Source organism: Mobula hypostoma, chromosome 3, assembly GCF_963921235.1.
Source record: "Mobula hypostoma chromosome 3, sMobHyp1.1, whole genome shotgun sequence".
Taxonomy (NCBI): domain Eukaryota; kingdom Metazoa; phylum Chordata; class Chondrichthyes; order Myliobatiformes; family Myliobatidae; genus Mobula; species Mobula hypostoma.
In genome coordinates, this window is record NC_086099.1 from 194907769 (window position 1) to 194932964 (window position 25196).

The 25196-nt window shown below is 41.3% G+C and overlaps 1 protein-coding gene across 2 annotated transcripts in view; it reads right to left on the reverse strand.

Moving 5' to 3' along the window:
- Positions 1 to 21754, reverse strand: part of LOC134344475 (integrin beta-1-A-like) — an 82886-nt gene extending 61132 nt beyond the window's left edge. Inside the window, exon 1 of one of the 2 annotated variants that reach the window (XM_063044346.1) lies at positions 21463 to 21754. The gene's annotated coding sequence lies outside the window, so the exon portion shown is untranslated. The remainder of the gene's footprint in view (positions 1 to 21462) is intronic. The other variant, XM_063044349.1, reaches the window with a different exon arrangement.
- Between the last annotated feature and the right edge of the window lie 3442 nt (positions 21755 to 25196).

The following is a 25196-nucleotide window of genomic DNA, read 5'->3' on the forward strand; positions in this document are numbered from 1 at the left end:
TATGGATCAAACAGGATTTATTAAAAATAGACAATTGGCAGATAATGTAACTCGGCTACTCAGTATAATTCATTTGGCACAAAAAAGGGATGAGAAGAGTATAGTAGTAGCTTTGGATGCAGAAAAAGCATTTGATAGATTAGAATGGGATTTTTTATTTAAAGTACTAGAAAAATATGGGTTAGGAACATCTTTTATAAATTGGATTAAAACTTTAAATTCTAACCCTAAAGCTAAAGTGGTGACAAACTCTCAAATTTCAACACCATTCCAGTTTAGAAGGTCAACTAGACAAGGTTGTCCACTATCACCTGCTTTATTTGTATTGGCGATAGAGCCATTAGCAGAACTAATTAGAATTGATCCAGATATTATGGGTTTTAGAGTTAATCAGGAGGAATATAAAATTAATCTTTTTGCCGATGATGTTTTGATCTATTTAACAAATCCACAATATTCGTTACATAAATTATCTTCTAGATTGGATGAATATGGGAAGGTATCAGGTTACAAAATAAATTGGGATAAAAGTGAAATTTTACCTCTTACTAAAGGAGACTATAGTCAATGTCGATTAGTAACCCAATTTAGATGGCCGGTAAATGGTATAAAATATTTAGGTATAAGACTTGATAATGATCTAAAGAATTTATATAAATTTAATTATTTACCACTATTGAAAAAAATTCAAGAAGATCTTGACAAATGGATGATATTACCAATAACATTAATAGGTAGAGTCAATGTTATAAAAATGAATATATTTCCTAGATTACAGTATCTGTTTCAAACATTACCAATACAACTGCCACAGAAATTTTTTCAAGAGTTAAATAAATGTGTGAGAAAATTTCTTTGGAAAGGTAAAATGTCAAGAATATCATTGGAAAAATTGACATGTAAATTTGGGTTAGGAGGGTTACAACTTCCAAACTTTAAAAACTATTATAAAGCAAATCAACTTAGATTTATTGCATCTTTCTTCGATGATCGAAAACCAGCATGGATTAAAATAGAACTAGACAAGATAGGAGAAAATAGACCTGAAGATTTTATATATAAATGGGAATCTAAATTGATATGGGAAAAGAAAGAATCTCCTATATTAACACATTTGATTGATCTATGGAATAAGATAAATGTTGATAATGAAACACAGAAATCTCTATTAGCAAGGAGACCTTTGTTCCAAAACAGACTTATTCCTTTTACAATGGACAATCAACTTTTATATAATTGGTACCAAAAAGGGATTAAATTTATAGGAGATTGTTTTGAACGAGGTATATTGATGACATTTGAACAATTAAAGGATAAATATAAAATATCTAACAATACTTTCTTTTGTTACTTTCAACTAAGGGCTTACTTAAAAGGTAAGCTGGGTCAAACAATGTTTTTGCCAAAACCTAATGAAATTGAAATTTTAATTCAAAAAGGGAAAATTAAAAATGCAAATCTTGTATGTATAATTTGATTCAAGAACAGACAATTAAACAAGGAACCCATAAGTCAAAGCAAAAATGGGAAACAGATCTGAATATTATTATTGATGAAACAAATTGGTCAAAACTTTGTCTTGACAGTATGACAAATACAATAAATGTTCGACTTAGATTAGTACAATATAATTTTTTACATCAATTATATATTACACCGCAAAAAATAAATAGATTAAATTCAAATTTTTCTGATAAATTTTTTCGGTGTAATCAAGAAATTGGTACTTTTTTACAATCTACTTGGTCTTGTTTTAAAATTCAACCCTTTTGGATAAATTTAAGAATCTTATTGGAACAAATTACTGCAATTCAACTTCCACATAACCCTGTATTATTTTTATTAGGTGATATTGAAGGGATAAAACCGAAACTTAAATTGAATAAATATCAGAAAGAATTTATAAAAATTGCATTGGCAGTAGCTAAGAAGACCATAGCAGTTACTTGGAAATCTGATTCGTATTTAAGTATGGATCGTTGGAATAATAAAATGGCTAGTTCTATTCCACTTGAAAAAATTACTTATAATTTAAGAGATAAATATGTAACTTTTTTGAATATTTGGCGCCCTTATTTACAAAAGATAGGATGGCATATTTAAGTGCTCCGATAAAGACTTTGGTCACTTGGGGAAAGTAACGAATAATTATACCAAATTCATTTTGAATCCCATGGAGCATGTGGAAACCTTCCAACACCCAGGCGGTTCTTTTCTTGTTTTTTCTTTCTTTTTTTTTTCTTTTTCTTCTTTTTAGGTAGGACTATATATGGGGGGGGGGTTGGGTTAAGGGGAGGGGGGAGGGTAGATTCTTTTTTTCATGTATTCTTTTTGAAAATTCAATAAAAATATTTTTTAAAAAACGAGAACATTAAATGAGAGGAAACTTAAATTCCTGGGCCATGTCATCAGAATGGGAGAAATAGAATGCCTTACATTACAAGGCCATATGCCTGGGAAACGTGGAAGAGGAAGGTAAAGAATATATGGATATTGTGAAAGAAATAACAGATCTAAACGTGCGAGATATCATTGGCGCTGCGAGGGATCGTTCGATGTGGAGAACCATGATCGCCCAAGCGTGTAATGCGCGAGGCACATTGAAGAAGATAAAAGTCACCCAGCCTGGCCAATCTTTTCCAATAACTCAGGCCTTTTAGTCCTGACATCAGTCTGACATATTTTCTCTGCACTTTTTCCAATTTAACATCTTTTTCTAAAACAGTGACTGAAACTGTACATAGTACAACCTCACACACAGCTCCAACATAATACCCCAATTCCAATAGTCAATGCTCTAACTGATTAAATCCAGCGTGCCAAGTGTCTGTTTTCACCACCCTTTCTAAGCGCAATGCCACATTCAATTAAATATGCATCTGTACTTCTAGGCCCTTCTATTCCTTTACCTGCCCCAGTGTGCCAACATTCATAGCGCAAGTCTTAAACTGGATTGATTTTCCAAAATGCACCACCTCATATCTATATATATATTCAAATTGCCTGTCCTCCACCCACTTTTGTAAGTGATCAGCATCTCCTGTAATCTAGATTCTTCACTATCCCTCACAATCACCAATGCCTCAAATTTCATGTCAGCTGTCAGTCTTGCCTTTCTCTCAGCAATGTTTCTGTTTTGGCTGTAACTTCTCAGACCCCAGAGCCTACCTTAAGTGTCCTTCATTCCAAAGCAAACAAAACCCAGCCCTCAATTATATAATCTGCCCTCAATTATATATTTTCCAGATATTTTCACATCTGCTTTGTTCTCGAGTACAATAACATCTTCCTCTCACAGTGTGGTGACCAGAACTATATACAATAAACAGTATAAAACACTGTACAAATATTAACTAGTTCTCAAATACTAGATCCTTGACAAAAAAATCTTCCAAACAACTTTATCAACTGTCATGAATGCCACAAAAATAGGCACTCAGCAGTACAACATTCTAGATATAGCTCTGATAACCAGAAATGACTTAACTCAAAATTGATGAAACTTTTGTTAAGACTGCTGATCTGATCTAATGAACAGATGTCATTAAATTTATAGAACCACCCTTTGTACTGCTTCCAATAACAGTAGATACTTCCAAATGTAAAAAGAGTACATAGTACTCCAGCTGTGGTCTCACCAAACCCCTGTAAAGTTTTACTAAAGCTTCCCAGTTTTTGTATCCTGGTACCTTATGCAAAGAATGGGATTATGGGACAGAAAATAATAGTATAAAAATAGGCTTTAACACATACAGTGGTGCTGGAAGGTTTATGAACCCTTTACAATTCTCTCTATGTCTACTTTAGAATTCTCTTTATTTCTACTTAAGTATGACCTAAAATGTGATCAGATCTTCACACAGTCCAAAACCTAGATAAAGAGAACCCAATTAAATAACATGAAACATTATACTTGTTTATTTATTGTGAAAAATGCTTTGATATTACATGTATTGGCTGGAAAAAGTATGTGAACCTTGGTTTCAGTAGCTGGTGTAACCCCCTTGTACAAGCAATAACTTCAACCAAACGTTTCTGGTAACTGTTGATCAGTCCTGTACATCAGCTTGGAGGAATTTTAGGCCATTCCTCAATTCTTCCAAAACTGCTTCAACTCTGGGATGTTGGTGGGCTTCCTGGCAAAAACTGCTTGCTTCAAGTCCTTCCACAACATTTTATAGGATTAAGGTCAGGATTTTGATTTGGCCATTCCAAAACACTTTTCCTCTTTGTATTGTTGATTTATTTCCAAACATTGTCTTGTTCCATTATCCAACTTCAATTAAGCTTCATGTGACAGACTGCTACCCTGACATTCTCCTGTAGAATGTCTTGATACAATTTTGAATTCATTGTTCACTCAAGGATTGCAAGCTGTCCAGAGCCCTGAGGCAGCAAAGTAGCCCCAAACCATGATGCTCCTTTCAACATGCTTCACAGTTGGGATGAGGATTTAGTTTGGTGTGCAGTACCCTTTTCCCACCAAACTTAATGGTGTGCATTTCTGCTGAAAAGTCCAATTTCTGTCTCCTCTGTCCACAGCACATTGTCCCAGAAGTGTTGCAGAACACCCAGGTGGCATTTTGCAAACTTGAAATGTGCAGCAACGTTGTTATTTTGGACAGTAGTGGTTTCCTCTGTGGTGTCCTTCCATGAACACTATTTTTGTTCAGTGTTTTTCTTGTACTTAACACAAGAACAGAGACTCAAGCAAGTTCAAGAGATTTCTGCAGGTTGTTTTGCTGTTACCCTTGTTTTTTTTCCACCTCCTTCAGCATTGCACATTGTGCTCTTGATGTGATCATCGCAGGTTGTGCACTCTTAGGGAGAACAGCAACACTACTGAGTTTCCTTCATTTATAGGCAATTTCTCCTACTGTGGACTGATTAACACTGGTCTTTTAAAAAGCTTTTTAAAAATATTTTCCGGCTTCATGCATCTCTACATTTCTTCTTCTAAAGTGCTCTGACACGTTTTGCTCGCATCATGGAACACAAACAGATCTTACTTGAGGAGAGCAGGCTCTGTCAGTAACCTGACTGTGTCTTTTTTATAGGGCAGGGCACCTCAACAACCCACACCTCCAATCTCATTTCATTGATCGGAGCATCTGACTCCAAATAACTTTTGTAGAAGGCATTACCTCAGAGGTTCACATTCTTTTTCCAACAAATACATGTGATATGGGCTTTTTCCTAAATAAATGAACAAGTACAATGTTTTCGTGTTATTTATTCAATTGGGTTCCTTGTCTAGTTTTAGGACTTGCTTGAAAATCTGATCACAATTTTAGGTCTTATTTATGCAAAAGTAGAGAAAATTCTACAGGGTTTACAATCTTTCTAGTACCACTGTATGTAGAAGTAACAGAAGTATTGTTCTATGAGATGCTGAGACAAGGAAATTATGGACTAAGAAAATAGAATGGAATATGAAACAAAATTGAAAAATTGTCAGAAAAGAGACAAAATAAAAGAATATGAAAAAAATAACCAATTTAAGGGGAAAGGTGCTAGGTAGACCAACAGGATTAAAGTTGGAGAAGTCTCCTAGACCCGATAAACTGCATCACAAGAACTTGAAAGTAGTGTCAGATTTTGCAAATTCATTGGTTGCAATATTCCAAAATTCCTTGGATTCTGTGGAGGTAATCTATAGATGAATAGGTCTGATGTTTTTTGGGGAATGGCTGGAAACCATTAAATAGCAACATGACATTTTCAGAATAATAATTAATTAAAGAATCAACATGATTCAAGAGAAGAGAAATGCCTGGCGCAGATCTATAGGAAGAATGTAAAAACCAAGATGGATAAAGATCAAAAGGTGCGGTCTGTATTTGGAGCTTCAAACGCATTTCATTAAGTGTCATAAAAGGTTGATGTCTTAAAAAAAAGCTTTATGTATTAGCAACGATAGAAAAATGGATAATAAAATAAGCATTTTGATGTTGGCAAACTAATTGGTGAGGTCAAAAAACTGCACATTTTGAAGTCTGGAGTTATACTAAATGCTTGGTTAACTCAGTAGTCAGACAGCATCTATGGAGAGAAACAGACAGCCACTTAACCTACAGAGTTCCTCCGTATAGTAAGTAGTGGGTTGTGCTAGGGAACAGTGCTAGGTCTCAACCTTTTATAAGCTTGTACTAAATGACTTATAAGTAAAAGCACGGTAGCAAAATCTGTTGAAAAAACAAAGATATGTGGGACTAGCACATTGTGAAGAGGACATGGTATGCATACATCCAATGTACGCTCCTAAAAATATTCTAGTTTAATGTTATAATAGCTATCCACTTATTACTACAGAAGGTAGGTCGACATGAGGAAATCTGCGGATGCTGGAAATTCAAGCAACACACACAAAATGCTGGTAGAACACAGCAGGCCAGACAGCATCAATAGGAAGAAGCACAGTCGACACTTTGGCCAAGACTCTTCGTCAGGACTAACTGAAAGAAGAGATAGTAAGAGATTTGAAAGTGGGAGGGGGAGGGGGAGATCCGAGATGATAGGAGAAGACAGGAGGGGGAGGAATGAAGCTAAGAGCAGGAAAGTTGATTGGCAAAAGGGATACAAGGCTGGAGAAGGGAGAGGATCATGGGACGGGAGGCCTCAGGAGAAAGAAAGGGAGAGTGGAGCACCAGAGGAAGACAGAGCAGGCAAGGAGTTATCGTGAGAGGGACAGAGAGAGGAAAGAGAGAGAGAAAAAAGGAAAAAATAATAAATAAATAAGGGATGGGGTAAGAAGGGAGGAGGGGCATTAACGGAAGTTACAGAAGTCAATGTTCATGCCATCAGGTTGGAGACTACCCAGACGGAATATAAGGTGTTGTTCCTCCAACCTGAGTGTGGCTTCACCTTGACAGTAGAGGAGGCCGTGGATAGACATATCAGAATGGGAATGGAACGTGGAATTAAACTGTGTGGCCACTGGATCCTGCTTTCTCTGGCGGACAGAGCGTAGGTGTTCAGCGAAATGGTCTCCCAGTCTGCGTCGGGTGTCACCAATGTATAGAAGGCCACATCAGGAGAACCGGACGCAGTATATCACCACAGCTGACTCACAGGTGAAGTGTCGCCTCACCTGGAAGGACTGTCTGGGGCCCTGAATGGTGGTGAGGGAGGAAGTGTGAGGGCACGTGTAGCAATCGTTCCGCTTACAAGGACAAGTGCTGGGAGAGAGAGATCAGTGGGAAGGGATGAGGGGGACGAATGGACAAGGGAGTCGCGTCGGGAGCAATCCCTGCAGAAAGCAGAAGGGGTGGGGGGGAGGGAAAGATGTGCTTGGTGGAGGTATCCCGTTGGAGGTGGCGGAAATTACGGAGAATTATATGTTGGACCCTGAGGCTGGTGGGGTGGTAGGTGAGAATAAGGGGAACCCTATCCCTAGTGGGGTGGCGGGAGGATGGGGTGAGAGCAGATGCGAGTGAAATGCGTTTGAGAGCAGAGTTGATGGTGGAGAAAGGGAAGCCCTTTCCTTAAAAAGGAAGACATCTCCTTCGTCCTGGAATGAAAGGCCTCATCCTGAGAGCAGATGTGGCGGAGACAGAGCAATTGCAAGAAGGGGGTGGCATCTTTCCTTTTTTTTTAAGGTTGCTTTATTTTCCTCCTGAATACTAGGTTCATTACAGAGATGTTAAACATAGGAATTAAGACAGCCATATTCAATATTTCACAGCTGTCTTGAGTAACATTTTCCAAGTAACAAGGAGTGGTGTTTTTTTACCCCTGCAGGAAAGTAATGCTAAAGTAAGAGGAATTAAGTCCTAAAATAACCATTGTAGTCCTTATATTTAATTGATAGATATCTAGAGTACACCAGCTATACATTTGAGATAAGGACAAACAACTAAGTAACCATATACAGTCGACCTTCACTAATCTGACTACCTGTAATCCGGCTCCTTCGATAATCTGGCACTGATCACGCTTAATGTGATCCTTCTGTAATTCGGCATTTTCACTAATCTAGCACTCCTCAGGTCCCAATGGTGCCGGATTAGTGAAGGTCGACCTATATTTTCATTTTCAAGATTCAAGATTCAAAAAACTTTATTGTCATTCTAACCATACATCAGCTCTGCAGAGCAGAATGAGACAGCGTTTCTCAGGGGCAGTGCAATCATAAGATAACAAACGCAACACTAAATAATAAACATAACAATAAATAGTAAAACACAACAGCCACATGTCAGTTAAGTGTCCAGTGCAAGTTAAAAGTGTCCAAAGCAGAGTCAGGTAGAGCAGCTATTTAGCAGTCTGACTGCCTGTGGGAGGAAGCTGTTCAGTAGCCTTGTGGTTTTAGTTTTGATGCTCCTGTAACGTTTACCTGATGGCAGAAGAACAAACAGTTCATGGAGAGGGTGTGAGGGGTCTTTAATGATGTACCGTGTCTTCTGGAGGCATCGACTCTGAAAGAGGTCTTGGACAGAAGGTAGGGAGATCCCAAAAACCTTCTCTGCTCCCCTAACCACCCTCTGCAAGGCTTTTTTGTTGACAGCACTACAGCTGGAGTACCAGGTTGTGATGCAAAAGGTCAGCACACTCTCAACCACGCCTCTGTAGAATGTAGTTAAGATGTTAGTGGGGAGTGATGCTTGTTTAAGCTTCCTCAGAAAGTGCAATCTCTGCTGGGCCCGTTTCACAATCCCAGTGGTGTTCCTGGACCAGGTGAGATTTTCCGAGATCTGCACCCCAAGGAACTTGATGATTTCCACTCTCTCCACTGTGGAGCCGTTGATGCTGAGGGGTGTGTGCTCAAGCTGAGACCGTCTGAAATTGACGATCATCTCCTTGGTTTTGGTGACATTAAGCATCAAGTTGTTATCCCTGCACCAGCTCTCTAGGTGTTTGACCTCCTCCCTGTACATAGTTTCATCATTTTTGCTGATGAGCCCCGCCACTGTAGTATCATCTGCAAATTTAATGATCAGGTTCTCCTTGAATCTGGCTGCACAGTCATGTGTTAGCAGTGTAAACAGCAATGGGCTAAGCACACAGCCTTGTGGAGATCCAGTGCTCAGTGTGATGGAGTCAGAGATGTTCCTGCCAAAAAGGACTGACAGTGGTCTCTCTGTCAAGAAATCCAGAATCCAGCGACACATGGCAGTGCTGAGGCCAAGCAGCGACAGTTTCTCCACTAGTCTCTGCAGGATGATGGTATTGAACGCTGAACTGAAATCAATGTACAGGATTCTGGCATAAGTGTCTTTGTTGTCCAAGTGAGAGAGAACTGTGTGCAGTGTGGTGGATACTGCGTCCTCCGTAGAGCGATTTGGACGATAAGCAAACTGTAGAGGATCCAGTGATGAGGGGAGGCTGGCTGTGATATGAGGCTTGACAAGCCGTTCGAAACATTTCATCACTATGGGGGTCAGGGCAACGGGATGGTAATCATTCAGACAGGCTACAACTGATTTCTTTGCTACAGGGATGATTGTGGAGGTTTTGAAGCATCTGGGGACAATAGCTTGACTAAGGGAGATGTTGAAAATGTCTGTCAGGACATCTGCTAATACATCAGCACATTCCTTGAGCACACGTCCAGGGATGTTGTCGGAACCTCCCGCTTTTCGTGGGTTGACCCTGGGAAGGGTCCTCCATGTTTGCTCTGGATCAATGATTGGAGCCGGCTGGTCAGATGGTAAAAAGGGACTGGCTCTCCCCCTTGCTGTAGTGTTTGATGCTTCGAAGCGGGCAAAGAAACTGTTAAGCCTGTCTGGTAGAGAGGCGTAGCTGTCATCAGTTTTCTGCCTGATCTTGTAGTCTGTCAGAGCTTTAATTCCCTGCCACATCCGTCTGGTGTCACCTGTGTCACAGAAATGTCCATGTATTTTGCCCGCGTAGGCCCTTTTCGCTTTCCTGATCCCTAGTGAAAGCGCAGACCTGGCTGAGCGAAGCACACTCCTGTCCCCCGATCTGTAGGCTGTCACGGGCCTTCAGTAGTGAACGCACCTCTGTTGTCATCCATGGCTTTTTATAACCACGTGCGGTGAAGGTTTTCATCACAGTGACATCCTCCGTGCATTTGGCTATGTAGCTGATTACGGCCTCCGCATACTCCTCAATGTCTGTATGGTCGTCATAGGAGGCTGCTGTTTTGAATATGTCCCAGTCTGTGCGCAAAAAACAGTCTTGTAGTGCTGAGGCTGCTCCTTTTGGCCAGACCCTTATCTCTCTTTTCTCTGCTCTCACATGTTTAAGCAGTGGTTTATATGCTGCCGTTAGCATGACAGATATGTGGTCAGAGTGGCCAAGATGGGGGCGGGGGGCTGCTTTGTATGCCTGTGGTGTGTTGGTATAAACCAAGTCCAGTGTGCTGTCTCCCCTGGTTTTGAAATCCACATATTGCCGGAATTTGGGGAACACAGTCTTTAAGCTGGTGTGGTTAAAGTCCCCAGCAATCACCACAAATCTGTCAGGATGTGTAGTCAGTAGCTCACTGATGGCTTCATGTAGGCCTCCCAGTGCTCCGTTAGCATTAGCCTTAGCATTGGCATTGGGAGCTACGTAAACAGCTGCCACAAACATGATGGTGAATTCCCTCAGCAGATAGAACAGCCGGCATTTCACAATGAGAAATTCAGCCAGTGGTGAGCAGTGTTTAGCAGCTACTGTAGCGTTCACACACCAGTCTTTGTTTATATAATCACACAGACCTCCTCCTCGGCTCTTACCAGAGCTAGCTGCCTCTCTGTCCGCACAAAACGATGTCATTCCCTCTAGCTGTATCGCCGCGTCCGGTAAGTTGTCATGGAGCCAGGATTCCGTTAAGACATACACATAGCAGTCTTTAAATTCCTTGCCTGTTTCTCTCAGCAGACGCAGCTCATCCAGCTTGTTGTCGATGATTAAAAATCAAATGACAACTTTATAGCACCTGATACAGTTCTCTGCATGTTATGGTTTCTATAAAAACAAAACACCAGCAACATAACAATCCCAATCTTTTGTGGTCAGATCTAGCTGCAGAGCCAGTACATTTTGCAGTTAACACCATCCTGACTCTACAGAAATCCCTAAAAGGGCTTTGAGTTGTCATAACGTCAAGTTTAATAAAACTGACAATATGACAACTCAGAGCCCTAGGGAAGGGTGTCTGATGTTGAAAGGCCCGAAACACCTGATGACCCCAGGTTACATCACTGATGATGTGCCCCAGCGCATCTGCAGGATGTACCTCAGCATCAATGGAGCCCATTTTCAATTACTAATTTTACTTCCACAGTATCCATCTTACATTCACCACTGGTTTTATTATACAACATTTAATTGCAAAAAACAGGGCAGGCAGTGCAAACGTACAATATGCACAGCCTTTTAAAGGTTATTCAGCATACAGAAATCAGATTTCCTTCCACCCTTTGAAAGGTAAATAGATTTCATTTTAAACCTCTACATCCTCTCCAAAGACTCCACATCCTTCCTGTCTTGGGGTGATCAAACCTGAATGCAACACTCCAGATGCAACCTACCTGGAGCTGCAACATTACCTCCTGACCATGAACACAGTTCCTTGACCAATAAAGGCAAGGATGCCATATGCTTTATTAAGACACTGTCACCCTGTCAACTTGATAGGTGGATGCAAATGTGTGTGGGGGGGGCAGGGTGATGGTCATATGTGAAAAGTGTAATATGCTCTCAAATGTTTACGTGTCACCTTTCACTTCAGGTAAAATTTAGTGTCTTCTTGCATCAACTGTTAGTAATTTTACTTGTTTAAAATATCATGATGGTCTGATTTCACTTGTCATGCTTCATTACACAGCAGCATATGCCAGCTCTCAATACTGCTTTCCATATTTTGCTGATATCAGCTCTTTACAGACATTGTGATCTCAGTTTGAATTTTAATTCTTTAACTCGGGGGCGGCGGGGGGGAAATCAGCACAGGTAATATCAGCATAGGTAATATTGGAAAGAATACAAACACAGGTTTGTTTTGACTTATGGTTCTGAGTATGCAGAGAGAAACATATCTGATAGACCCATTTGACAAAGCTGGTTCTACATATTGTTATGCTTACGTTACCCAGTCCAACCAAACCAATTAAACTGACTGGAGTTCATGCATAGTAAAAAGCTACAATGTTTCAAATGGAGGACCATGGAGCTTTCCCCTTACTTGTGATCCACGAAAATGTTGCTCCTATTGATCCTGTCTAAACCCTCATCTTTAAGTTCACCGAAGTTAACAACATACATTTTTAGTACACACCTTTGGTTGCCATGAAACAGTATTATTTATATGGTGAAACAGACAGAACAGCTTTTCATTCTCTATTCATGCCCACAAAAATGTGCAGACCAAACTGCATTCTTAGACAATTTGAATTAAACTCATGATGCACCAAGTTTTTCCACATTCATTCACAGGATGTGATCAGTACTGGAAAAGTTTAACCCCAAACTGAGAAAGTGATTAGAGTCTTTTACACCACTTGCTCTGGGGCCAGACCAAACAAAGATAGCAGATTTCCTTCTGTAAAAAGGCCTAAGTGAACCTGAAGGGATTTCACAACAATCTGCAGTTTCAGTTACTATACTGAAACTCGCTTCGAAGTAGACTTAATTATTTGAATTTATATTCTTCAATTGGCATTGTGAGATCTGAATTTACTATACATATTGGGATCAACAATGCAGAACTCTGATTCTTAACCCAGTGAAATTAGCTATAACACTCACACTCTCAAGATGAATTGAAAATATATTTTTCATAAAGTAAAAGTTGCCCTTCATAAAGTTTTGTTACAGACTTGGAAATTTAAGTTTTGCAAAAATCAAAGGCTATGACCCAATGTTTTCTGATAGACCCCCTTCATTATCCACCCTAAATGTTGCAAAATGAAAGACTGAAATACAATCGCAAACTCTCCACATCACATGAATATCTAAAAGAACATGGCAACATGAAAACAAAATCCAAAAAATTTGCATGGCATTATTTCCACTTCAGTGTTGCATAAATCACATAAACTTATGTCTGAAAACATGAAGTCTGACAGTAACAGACTCAACACAAGCTTTATCACCTGAAAAAAAGCCAATGGGCATTATGGGACCTCACAGCACACATATTACACTTAATTAGTTGTTTTCCATCTGGGTAGTTGGGGCTGAAAAAATATGGGGTTGGCAGGAAAACTCTGATCTCAAACCTCCAATGCCTTGTGGCTATAACCACTCATGAGAAAGGCTTCTGGAGTAAATCCCAAGGGGGAAAAAAAACAGAGTTGGAGTCCATTGAGTTCAATGCTGACTGGCAATTCCTGCGGTGCTGCTGGTGCCAAACTGTATCAGCCTCTGCAGTTCCTCTGGATCAGGGGTTCCCAACCTTGCTTGGTCCATGGCATTGAAAAAGGTTTGCAACCTTTTTTTATTTTTTTCCCCACAATGGATGTGACAGTCTTTGTTCTGTGGTGTTTTTCATGGACTCTACTGTGTTCCTTTGTTTTATGGCTGCCGTCTGCAATAAGGTTGTATATGGTATACAAACTTTGAACTTTGCAAAGATATTGCCAGATTCAAACTTGCTCTGTACTTTCTAATGCAATCACATCTTTCCTGTCATGTGCTGACCAAAATTCTGCACAGTATTCTGTGGCCTATGTAACTGCAGCGTTAAATTCCTGTTACATTGTCAAGTTCAAAAATTAGTGGTCATCCACATCCCTGTACACTTCACAATGCACTCCCAGGTCGGAGCAGGCGCGGCAGGTGAAGCTAATTACTCAAATTGTCAGCTAATATAAGCAAGGTTTGCTCTAAGGGAGCGGCCTTGTTGAGGGAAGTGCCTTGTGAGAAAAGTGCGAGTCCTTGGCTCGAGAGTCTTTGGCAAGGAGGCTAAGGGAGGAGACTACGCCACAGTTGAAGAGGTGAAGAGATGACCACTAGGCTGATTCAGTGTGCTACATGCATGATGTGGGAGGTCAGGGGCACTGATAGTGCCTCTGGCTCCTAAACCAGTAGAAAATGTGTCCAGATTCAGCTTCTGAAGGACCGTGTTGTAGCACTGGAGAGGCAACTGGATGACCTTAGGTTAATCCGGGAGAACAAGAGTTTTCTGGACAGGACCTACAGTGAGATCGTTACACCCAGGATATAGGAAGAGAGAAGGAGGACCACGATGAGCAAGGAAAGGATGCTTGAAGTACAGGAGACCCCAGGGGATGTGCCTCTCATAAACGGGTTCACCCTCTTGGAAGCTGTCGGGACAGAAGATGATGTCAGTCTGAGAGGCGGTCAGGTCTGCGAGTCAACAATTGGCGCTGAAGCAAAGCCGAGGAGACAAACGTCAGGTAGAGCCGTGGTAGTAGGGGACTCCATAGTGAGAGGTACAGAAAGGGGTTTCTGTGGCAACAGGCGAGATTTAAGGATGGTGTGTTGCCTCCCTGGTGCCGGGATCCAGGATGTCACGGACCGATTGGAGGGAATCCTCAAGAGTGAAGGTGAACATCCGGAAGTGGTGGTGCATGTCGGCACAAATGATGTGGGAAAGAAGAGGAAAGACATTCTACAGCGCGACTTCAGAGAACTCGGAAGAAAGCTGAAAAGCAGGATTTCCAGGGTGGTTATCTCTGGTTTGCTTCCAGTTCCTCGTGCAGAGATAATGGATCTGAATGTGTGGCTGAGGAACTGGCGCAGGAAGCAAGGATTTACATTCTTGGACCACTGGGGTATGTTTCGGGGTAAGGATGAATTGTACAAAAGGGACGGGTTGCACCTTAATAAGTGGGGCACCAGCATTCTGGCAGGCAGGTTTGCCTCTGCAACATGGGTGTGTTTAAACTAAGTAGTGGGGGGGAGGGGATGAACTGGAAATATAAGGATGGAGATAAAGGGAAAGTGAGAATAAGGAAAGTTAAGAAAGACAGCAGAATCAACACAGCAGAAAGCTCAAGAAGGGATCGTACAGTATGGCCAAGTGATATAGGAACTGATATGGGAGTTGAGGGGAGTAATGAATTAAAAGTATTATACATGAATGCATGGAGTATAAGAAATAAAGTAGATGAGCTTGAGGCTCAGTTGGAAATTGGTAAGTATGATGTTGTGGGAATAACAGAGACATGGCTTCAAGTGGACAGCGCCTGGGAAATGAATATTCATAAGGTACGAAGGTAAACTAGCCAAGAATATAAAGAAGGATAGTAAAAGCTTCTTTAGGTATGTGAAAAGGGAAAAAATGGTTAAGACCAAAATTGGGCCCTTGAAGACAGAAACGGGAGAATTTATTATGGGGAACAAGGAAATGGCAGACGAATTGACAGGTACTTTGGATCTGTCTTCACTAGGGAAGACACAAACAATCTCCCAGATATAATAGTGGCCAAAGGACCTAGGGTAATGGATGAACTGAAGGAAATTTATATTAGGCAGGAAATGGTGTTGGATAGACTGTTGGGTCTGAAGGCTGATAGTCTGCATCCCAGGGTACTTAAGGAGGTGGCTTTAGAAATCGTGGACGCATTGGTAATCCTTCTCCAATATTCTATAGATTCAGGATCAGTTCCTGTGGATTGGAGGGTAGCTAATGTTGTCCCTCTATTCAAGAAGGGAAGAAGAGAAAAAGCAGGGAATTATAGACTGGTTAGCCTGACGTTGGTGGTGGGAAAGATGCTGGAGTCAATTATAAAAGATGAAATTACGACACATCTGGATAGCAGTAACAGGATCGGTCTGAGTCAGCATGGATTTACGAAGGGGAAATCGTGCTTAACTAACCTTCTGGAATTTTTTGAGGATGTAACTATGAAAATGGACAAGGGACAGCCAGTGGATGTAGTGTACCTGAACTTTCAGAAAGCCTTTGATAAAGTCCCACATAGGAGATTAGTGGGCAAAATTAGGGCACATGGTATTGGGGGCAGAGTAGTGACATGGATTTAAAATTGGCTGGCTGACAGAAAAGAAAGAGTAGCGATTAATGGCTTCCTCTCGGAATGGCAGGTGGTGACCAGTACCGCAGGGTTCAGTGCTGGGACCGCAGCTGTTTACAATATATATTAATGATTTAGATGAGGGAATTAAAAGTAACATTAGCAAATTTGCCAATGACACAAAGCTGGGTGGCAGTGTGAAATGTGAGGAGGATGTTATGAGAATGCAGGGTGACTTGGACAGGCTGGGTGAGTGGGCAGATGCAGTTTAATGTGGATAAATGTGAGGTTATCCACTTTGGTGGTAAGAACAGGAAGGTAGATTATTATCTAAATGGAGTCAAGTTAGGAAAAGGGGAAGTACAACGAGATCTAGGTGTTCTTGTACATCAGTCACTGAAAGCAAGCATGCAAGTACAGCAAGCAGTGAAGAAAGCTAATGGCATGCTGGTCTTCATAACAAGGGGAATTGAGTATAAGAGCGAAGTGGTCCTTCTGCAGTTGTACAGGGCCCTGGTGAGACCACACCTGGAGTACTGTGTGCAGTTTTGGTCTCCAAATTTGAGGAAGGACATCCTTGCTATTGAGGGAGTGCAGCGTAGGTTCACAAGGTTAATTCCCGGGATGGCGGGACTGTCATATGTTGAAAAATTGGAGCAACTGGGCTTGTATACTCTGGAATTTAGAAGGCTGAGAGGGGATCTTATTGAAACATATAAGATTATTAAGGGATTGGACATGCTGGAGGCAGGAAGCATGTTCCTGCTGATGGGTGAGTCCAGAACCAGAGGTCACAGTTTAAGAAAAAGGGGTAGGCCATTTAGAACAGAGTTGAGGAAAAACTTTTTCACCCAGAGAGTGGTGGATATATGGAATGCTCTGCCCCAGAAGGCTGTGGAGGCAAAATCTCTGGATGCTTTCAAGAAAGAGATGGATAGAGCTCTTAAAGATAGTGGAATCAAAGGTTATGGGGATAAGGCAGGAGGAACTGGATACTGATTGTGGATGATCAGCCATGATCACAGTGAAAGGCAGTGTTGGCTCGAAGGGCCGAATGGCCTACTCCTGCACCTATTGTCTATTATTAAATATTCCCCTTTCACTTCCAAATTTATCACCTCACACCAATTTAATTTCATTTTCCACTTTATTGCCTGGCTGGTCAGATCTTCTATATCCTCCTGGAATCAAAAGCTTTCCTCTTTTTTGAACAATTTTACCACTACTAACTTTTCTATCATACCCTCTACATCCAAGGCAGAATCATCAATAGTTATTTGGGAGAAATTGAGGCGAGCACATTTTAGCCCAATTATACAAACTGACCAAAGTAGTCAAAGATTCATTGAAATAGTTAAAAAGGCCTATAAAAGACAAACTGCTGTTTAACTGAGTAACAAACTGTGCACTTAAATGAAATACAGAACAGATAAGAACACTACCAATACTGGTGGCCCATCATGTCCGACGATGACAGAAACCTGTGCAGGAGAGTTTTCAAAAGGAGAAAAGCTATGCAGTGGGGCAGTTCTACTCTCTTGACCTCAGAAGTCTGGGTCTAGTGGTACGAACAAGTATCACAAACTGGGTTCTTCCTTGGTTGCAGTGGATAACCATGACACCTTAAGCAAATAAAATATAGGAGCGGAATTAGGCCATTTGGTCCAGTGAGTCTGCTCTGCCATTTCATCATGACAGATCCATTTTCCACTCCAGCCCCAATTTTCCGGCCTTCTCCCCATATCCCTTCATGCCTTTCTACTTCATCAAAATTACCTGCCACTCCTTCTATTCCTCGTCATGCCCTTTGCTCTCCATAGCAATTTGTAGTACCACCTTTGTAGCAGCTGAAACTCACCAAAGATCTCATCTGCCCAGTCCCCCGGAGATGGCTTTGACTGCCTGTAGAGGCATGTCCTTATCTCACTTGGGTACGAGGCTGCTGGTTACTCCTAGCTGGTTTAGCAAGCCTGTTGAAGTGGTGTACGGGGGTCTGGCCACTGTCGCATGTAAACAGCTACCTGGAGCCACAGGTGAGAGCTGAGTGCTTGGTGGGACCAAAGGTGAGTGAACTTCTCTGGAATGGACATGACAAGCTCCTTCATCAGAGATGCTACCTCTCCCTGTTCATCCCATACCAATACTACTGCAGTACTATAAAACTTTGTATTAGTTCCTAATCGTTATCAATGGATGAATTTATCAAGTGTATGCTGCCAAGTACTTTTGATTGACTGCAAATGATCAAAATTAGCGAAGACACCTACTGCAGATAATGGACTGCCTTCACACAATGCTTTCAACAATTGCATCTTCCAAATCTTCATTTTCATTGTAACATTCAAAATGACTGTTGACACCCTGAAATTCTTCGTAGTTCCTAACGAAGTATTAAAATCATTTTATTTTCACTCATGGTTATTTCTGGCACCTCCAAGCCTGAATGCCTGAAATCGCAGTGAGCAAAACAGTTCTGAATTGTCCTACTGCTTTTTTCTCACCAATTATCAGTGACAAAAATCACTGACTTTTGAACACAAAAGCAGATATCTGATACTATGTAAAAACTATTCATTCTAAGCATGCAAACATGAGGAAATCTACAGACGCTGGAATTTTAAGCAACACACATAAAAGTTGCTGAACGCAGACCAGGCAGCATCTCTAGGAAGAGGTACATTCGACGTTTCGGGCCGAGACCCTTCGCCAGGACTAACCAAAAGAAAAGCTAGTAAGATTTGAAATCTCTTACTAGCTCTTCTTTTAGTTAGTCCTGACGAAGGGTCTCGGCCAGAAACATTGACTGTACCTCTTCCTAGAGATGCTGCCCGTTCTAAGCATAGTGTAGTGTCTAACAGCCTTGCAGGTGCACACGACTGATGCTAGTTAGAAACCATTCGGCAACAGTTTCTGTCCCAATTAAGCTGCGTAGTGTCCCAAATAAATGAAGGGAATTATTAGATTTTCTTTCAGAGTTGTCCCAAATAACTAGCTGCCCTGATTAACCAATGGTCCAATTAACCTGAATCCACTGCACATTCAATGAGACAAAGCCCTGAAGAAAGCCAATGATAACAGTCAAGGAGTTGCCACTTAACCAATTTTGCATTCAATTTGTAATTCTCTCTTAAATTACTCCTACCTTTCTAACCAGTCTTAATGCAAGTCTTTCTAATTGCTCAAACCAATCTAGGTTAATTCAGTTAGTTTAACACAACCTCTCATTAAGCAAATAAAACTTGTGTTCCAGTCTTAAACACAAGATTCTGCAGAGCAAAACACACAAACTCTGCAGGTCAGGCAGCATCTACGGGAAGGAATAAAAAGTCAATGTTTCTAGCTGAGACTTCATCAGGTCCTGGTGTGAAACGACGCCTGTTTATTCATTTCCATAGATGCGGCCTAACTCATCAGCACTTTGTGTGAGCTTTCCAGTCTTCTGGGGTTTCTTCCGAGCCTAATGATTTTTTTGTAGCTTACACACGATTTATTAATAAAATTTAAGGCATCCGTTAGTCTTGTGAGACCATGGATCTGCGCCTGGAAAATCTTCACTCTCCAGGGTGCGGGCCTGGGCAACGTTGTATGGAAGACTGGCAGTTGCCCATGCTGCAAGTCTCCCCTCTCCATGACACCGATGTTGTCCAAGGGAAGGGCAAGGGCCGATACAGCTTGGCGCCAGTGTCGTCACAGAGCACTGTGTGGTTAAGTGCCTTGGTCAAGGACACAACACGCTGCCTCGGCTGGGGCTCGAACTCACGACCTTCAGGTCGCTAGTCGAATGCCTTAACCACTTGGCCACATGCCCGCTATTATTAATAAAATAGATAAAATATATCAATTCTGTCAGCAGTGTCCATATCAATCAATAAACATGTTCCAATGACATCCTCTGAAACTGCATTTTAACTATTGTAACTCATCTACTAAATATACTGGAGATACTAATCAGAAAAGGTCCATCATATCCAAGCCCCAGGTGATACATATGTAATTACAAGTCATTGTTTCGTCTGGCATGAAGTGTGGTCTGGGAGAGGCAGACGCAAGTCTGTCTGTTTGGCAGCTGGGGTTGGATTAATCTGGCATCTCATCTTCAGCTACTTCAACCTGAGTTGGCATCGCCTGATGGAGTCCTTGAAGCACACAAGCCTCCACACAACAGGTAAGGGAAAGTAATGTCATCACTGGTGTCCTTGCTATTCCAATGAGATAAACTAATTGAAAAGGGCATTACGCTTTCTCCAATGTTTCATCTTGGATGGTGCTCAGCCACAGTACTGAGAGAACACCACAGTGTCAGAAGAACCATGATTCGGAATTAGCCCTTACATCAAGGCCGTCTGCAAAAGCTCCCAAATAAATATATCAGAGGACAGGGCTATTTCTGGCACATTGATTTATTTATAATGGCATTAGAATAACTAAGCCAAATTACACACACACTTTCACATTATGAGAATGTCGTTGTTTTCCCCTTAAAGAAAAACTGAATACATTAGCCATCAGGACACTTTGGATTTGTATGTGCATATCTTTGTCCTGTAAGACCAATATACTTTACAGCATAACATCTGCAGAATAACTGCAGAACTGACGCTCAAGTCCTGGGCAGGAAGTCATAGGGAGAGCGAAGTTCCGTTATTTTTATTTTCTGATTCGTTGTGTGAGATACTTTTTTCTTAAAATGTAGTAAGGAGAACCTAATCTATCAAGTCAAATTAATTTCTTAAACGGAATTACTAATATTCTTCAACACCTTAGGCCGTTGAAATCCTTTTCCATATTTGTCCATTTGCGAAATAAAAATAGGTCACGTCATCGCTCGCACAAAGCCTTGCTTGGCAATTTCTTTTTTTGTTTAAAGTTATTGTATCACAAAAATACATCTGCAAAATAGGGTGTTCCACCGTTAATCTTTTACAGTTGAAAAAAAAACCTTCAAAGTGGAACTGCTTTTGTTTGAATTTAAAGCTGAGATAATTAAAGAATCAAAGAGCAGTCATTTTTATAAAACAAAAGCAAATAAAATGCACACTCAAGACCACTAAAAGGGAAAGCTAGACAGCTTTCGTCGGGTGTTTAACTACTACTGCGAATACTTAAAGTTAGACATAAAGACATCCTCACATAATAGAAACAAGTGATCATATTAAAGCTCTTTCACATGGACCTTCGAAGTTTCAACTAAGCAAGAAAAAAAATGGTGTTGTGGATAGAAAAACAAAAGAGTAAAAACTCGAACCGGCCTGACGATACAATGCTCAAATTCTCGCAAGAATGTCCACAAAAAAATCTCGCTCAGTGTGGAGAAAACAGCCCCGACAAGACTTGGAACTATACCCTTCATCATACTTGTGTATATAAATGCGAAAAGATGTATATTTCAGTGGCTGTACGTCCCCCACCCATAAATAGGACATGTATCGCATTTCCGTCCTTTCTATGGTAGGAGGGAGAGATATCATATTGATAATGCCCATATGGATAACTTGTACCCCAAGAAAAGCGCCGACGGACCCCGATCGGTCGGCGGTGCCTTGTGCAAGGAGAGAATGAGCGGCCCACTTACCTTAAATGTGCAGGTCAACCGGAGTTAGCAGATTCCCAGCTACTCAAATGACTTCTGGCCCCGGCTACACTCCTCGGTGGATTGATATGCACACAATGGATGTCCTCGCCCGCTCATTTACGATCTCTGCTTTCTTTTTTTTTGAAAAACAAAGCTATCCCCACCCTGTCACCGACGCACAATTTCTCTAGGGCCGCGGCTGCGCCCGCGACTACTCCTTACTTCTGCGATCAACCCTGCTTCTCCCGACTGCTCCCCGAGCACCGCCGACGGCTTCCGAGTTCAGCCGAGCGGCGGCAGTACCCGCCGGAAACGAATTCCTGAGCAGACGCGTCACCGTGTGGGCGTAGGGCTGAGGGAAGGGTGATGTCATCGCCGGGAGAGTGGCTGACGCATGGGGGGGGGCGGTGGAGCCGAGGGCTGGGGGGAGAAAGATCGTGTGAAGTAAACTTGAATGCCAACGAGAATCAGTTTATTAGACGGCTTCAGTGGTGGGGGAAAAACAGTTAACGTTTTCAGGTGAATGATAAATGGCAGACAGTTGGATAGGAAAGGTTTCAAGGGATGCAGAACAGCACGGTGTGGGGGCCCATGATGTTGCGCTTGACCTATGTAAACCTACACCACGACCAATTTAACCTACCGAGCCCATAACCATCATTTTCTTACATCCATGTGCTTATCTAAGAGTATCTTAAAACTCTTATCAACTCTGCCACCAGCCAGGTAGAGTTGAAGGAAACCAGGTAGACTCGATGTGAGGAGGATGTGACTTCTGAGGGATGAATGTATTAATTGAGGGGACCCCCCCCCGCAACGTTTTGGGTTCAATGCGGACAAGTGGAACTAGCTTAGTTGGGAATTTTGGTGAGTATGGATTAGTTGGTCTGAGGGGCCTGTTTCTGGGCTGTAATTGTAGATATCAAACTCAGAGAATGGTTACTGCACAGGTGACGGCCCAGTTTACTGAGTTCTTACTGGCTTCATGTAAGAGGATTTTAGATTGGCCTTCTCTGCCCATAGTCCAAGCAAGTCATTTTTTTTCAGATGCAACCCTTTTGAATGTTACGGTTCAGTTACCTGTGGAACAGTTGTTCAGCTGTTGGTGCTACTGTTTCACAGGTCCTTGGACCAAGGTTCAATCCTAACCATGCATGCTGCCAGATTGGAGTGTGGTTGTGTGGGTTTCCTGAGTGTGCTGTCTTTTCTGCCCAAGCTACATAGACATGATAATAGGTTAATTTGCCACTGTAAATTTCATCTAGTGTAGGTAAATGACAAAAACAATAAAGATGATGGGCATAGAATATTGTACGGCACAGGGTGGGCCTTGGGTCCATGGTGTCTGTTTTGACTATGATGTCCATCTTCCTACATATGATGTGTGTATCCCTCCATCCCATGCCTATTCATGTGTATGTCTACCTCTTTTAGAATTTATTATTGTGTCCACTTCCACTGCTCCCCTGACAGAACATTCCAGGTATCTACCTCTAAAAACAAAACATGCCTGAAAAATATCCTTTAAATTCTCCCTGTTCTACCTTTATGGTATTCTTCTAATTATTTGACATTTTCTGAATGAAAAGAATATGATTATTTAGCTGACAGTCCTGAAGAAGGGTCTCGGCCTGAAATGTCGACTGCACCTCTTCCTGGAGATGCTGCCTGGCCTGCTGCGTTCACCAGCAACTTTGATGTGTGTTGCTTGAATTTCCAGCATCTGCAGAATTCCTGTTGTTTGATTATTTAGCAATCAAAATAATCCAAATAAGCCCAACTTCTCTTGATCTAAATACTGTACTCTGTAATTTCACATTCTTCCTCTATTCTGCTGACCAGAACACCACATAATACTCCAGATGAGGCTTACCTAAAGGTTTTTGCAACCACAATATGATTTCCTTACCTATACTGAACAATCTGTATGCTGTATGCCCTTTTTACTACATAATCTACTTGTGTTGCCACTTATAGGGAGCTGTACACTTGCACCCCACAAGCCCTTTGTGCATCAATGCTCTTAAGGGTCCTGTCATTTACTGTATTCTTTCTCCTAACGTTTGATCTCCCGAAGTGTGGCACCTCACACTCGGCTGGATTAAACACCATTTGCCATTTCTCTACCCACATTTCCCACTGGACTAGAACCTTCTTCAATATCCACAACTTCAGCAATTTATGTGTCGTCTGCAAGCATGTTAATCAGCAATATTTTCATCCCAGCACTGACCCTTGTGGAAGACCAGTGGTCACAGACTTCCAGTCAGAAAGTAGCCCTCCACCCCTACCATTTGTCTTCTGTAGCTAAGCCAATTTTGAATCCAATGTACTAAGTCTCCATGGATCCTACATGCCTTAATGAGAAACAATAAATTGTGGAAATACAGACCAATTAAAAGGGGGAATGGGACTAATGGGATTACTATGCTACAAGCTGACACAGACCCACAGGGATAAATGCTTTCCTGTATCTTAATAAATAAATCCGTATAACTAAAGATCCTCTTCCTTAGAATTACTTCAGTAGATCCCTTCTGAATTGTAAAATTATTTAGATCCAGTGGGGCTGCAACTAGATGCATTCTCCATTTGTGGCTACATCATTTTATCAGGACTTGCTTTCTCTTGTGTGTTAAAGACCTTGCACGTGAGATAAGAGGACAAGTATCCGAAAGGACAAATCTGCAAGACCAAGGGAAGTGAAGGTGAGATTGGATTACTCTTGTGTAGAGCCATTATGAATTCATCAGGCCAAAAATGTTCTTCTTTGCTGCGCCCACTCTGTGTCTTTGTGAAGTCTTGGTTTACATTAATCACAGCTTCAGAACAGAGAGAGTATTTTCTTCCTGCCTAATAACACCTACCACACTCCTATACATACATTTTATAAGAGCAGTTATTTATAATTATTGGGTGAATATACCATAACTTCCTTTGTTAGACATGTCATTGTTCTTCAAGTACAAATTCATTATTTTTCAAATGTGTTGGGAGTTGGCACCAAAGGCAGTTGAGATTCAGATCTCATCTTGTGGATGGGAAAAAAAGTAATTTTATTTAACAGTTATTTTAAATCTATGCCCCTTGATTTTTGATCCCTCAGCTAAAGGAAATACAGTATATCCTTTGTATTTTTCTTTGATTTTGTAGTCTCGGCATTGCGGACATTAATTAATTGCCCTTGAGAAATTTCTGATGAGTTGATTAGATTAGCTTTATTTGTCATGTGTACATTGAAACAAAGGAACATACATTTACATCAACAGTTGACATATTCCGAGGATGTAGTGGGGGCAGCCCACAAGTGTTGCCAAGTTTCCGGTGCCAAGAAGTGAGAACGGTATACTTTTAGGTCACGATGAGGAGAACCAGTGTAGATGGTGGGTTTTTCATGTGCTGCCGCCTTGCTCCATCTCAGTGGCGAGAGCTTTTGAGTCTGGAACCTTAGAACTAGCATAGGTGAATAAATGCAATGCAATTTGTTCATAGTATGACAGCAGGCACTGTGCTCTGATCTTCCTATTTGATTGCTATTGGAGCTGCACTCATCTAAAAATCAGAGTATTCTGTCAGCTTTTGATGTCACTTGTGGATAACAGAAAGGCTATGGTGTTGGAAATAAGTCATTTGCTGCCTCTGACTTGCTCTTGTACCCAACGTATTTGTGTGACTGGTCAAAATGAGTTTCTAGTTTGTGATTACCTTTAGGATATTGGAGTTGCAGGACTTGA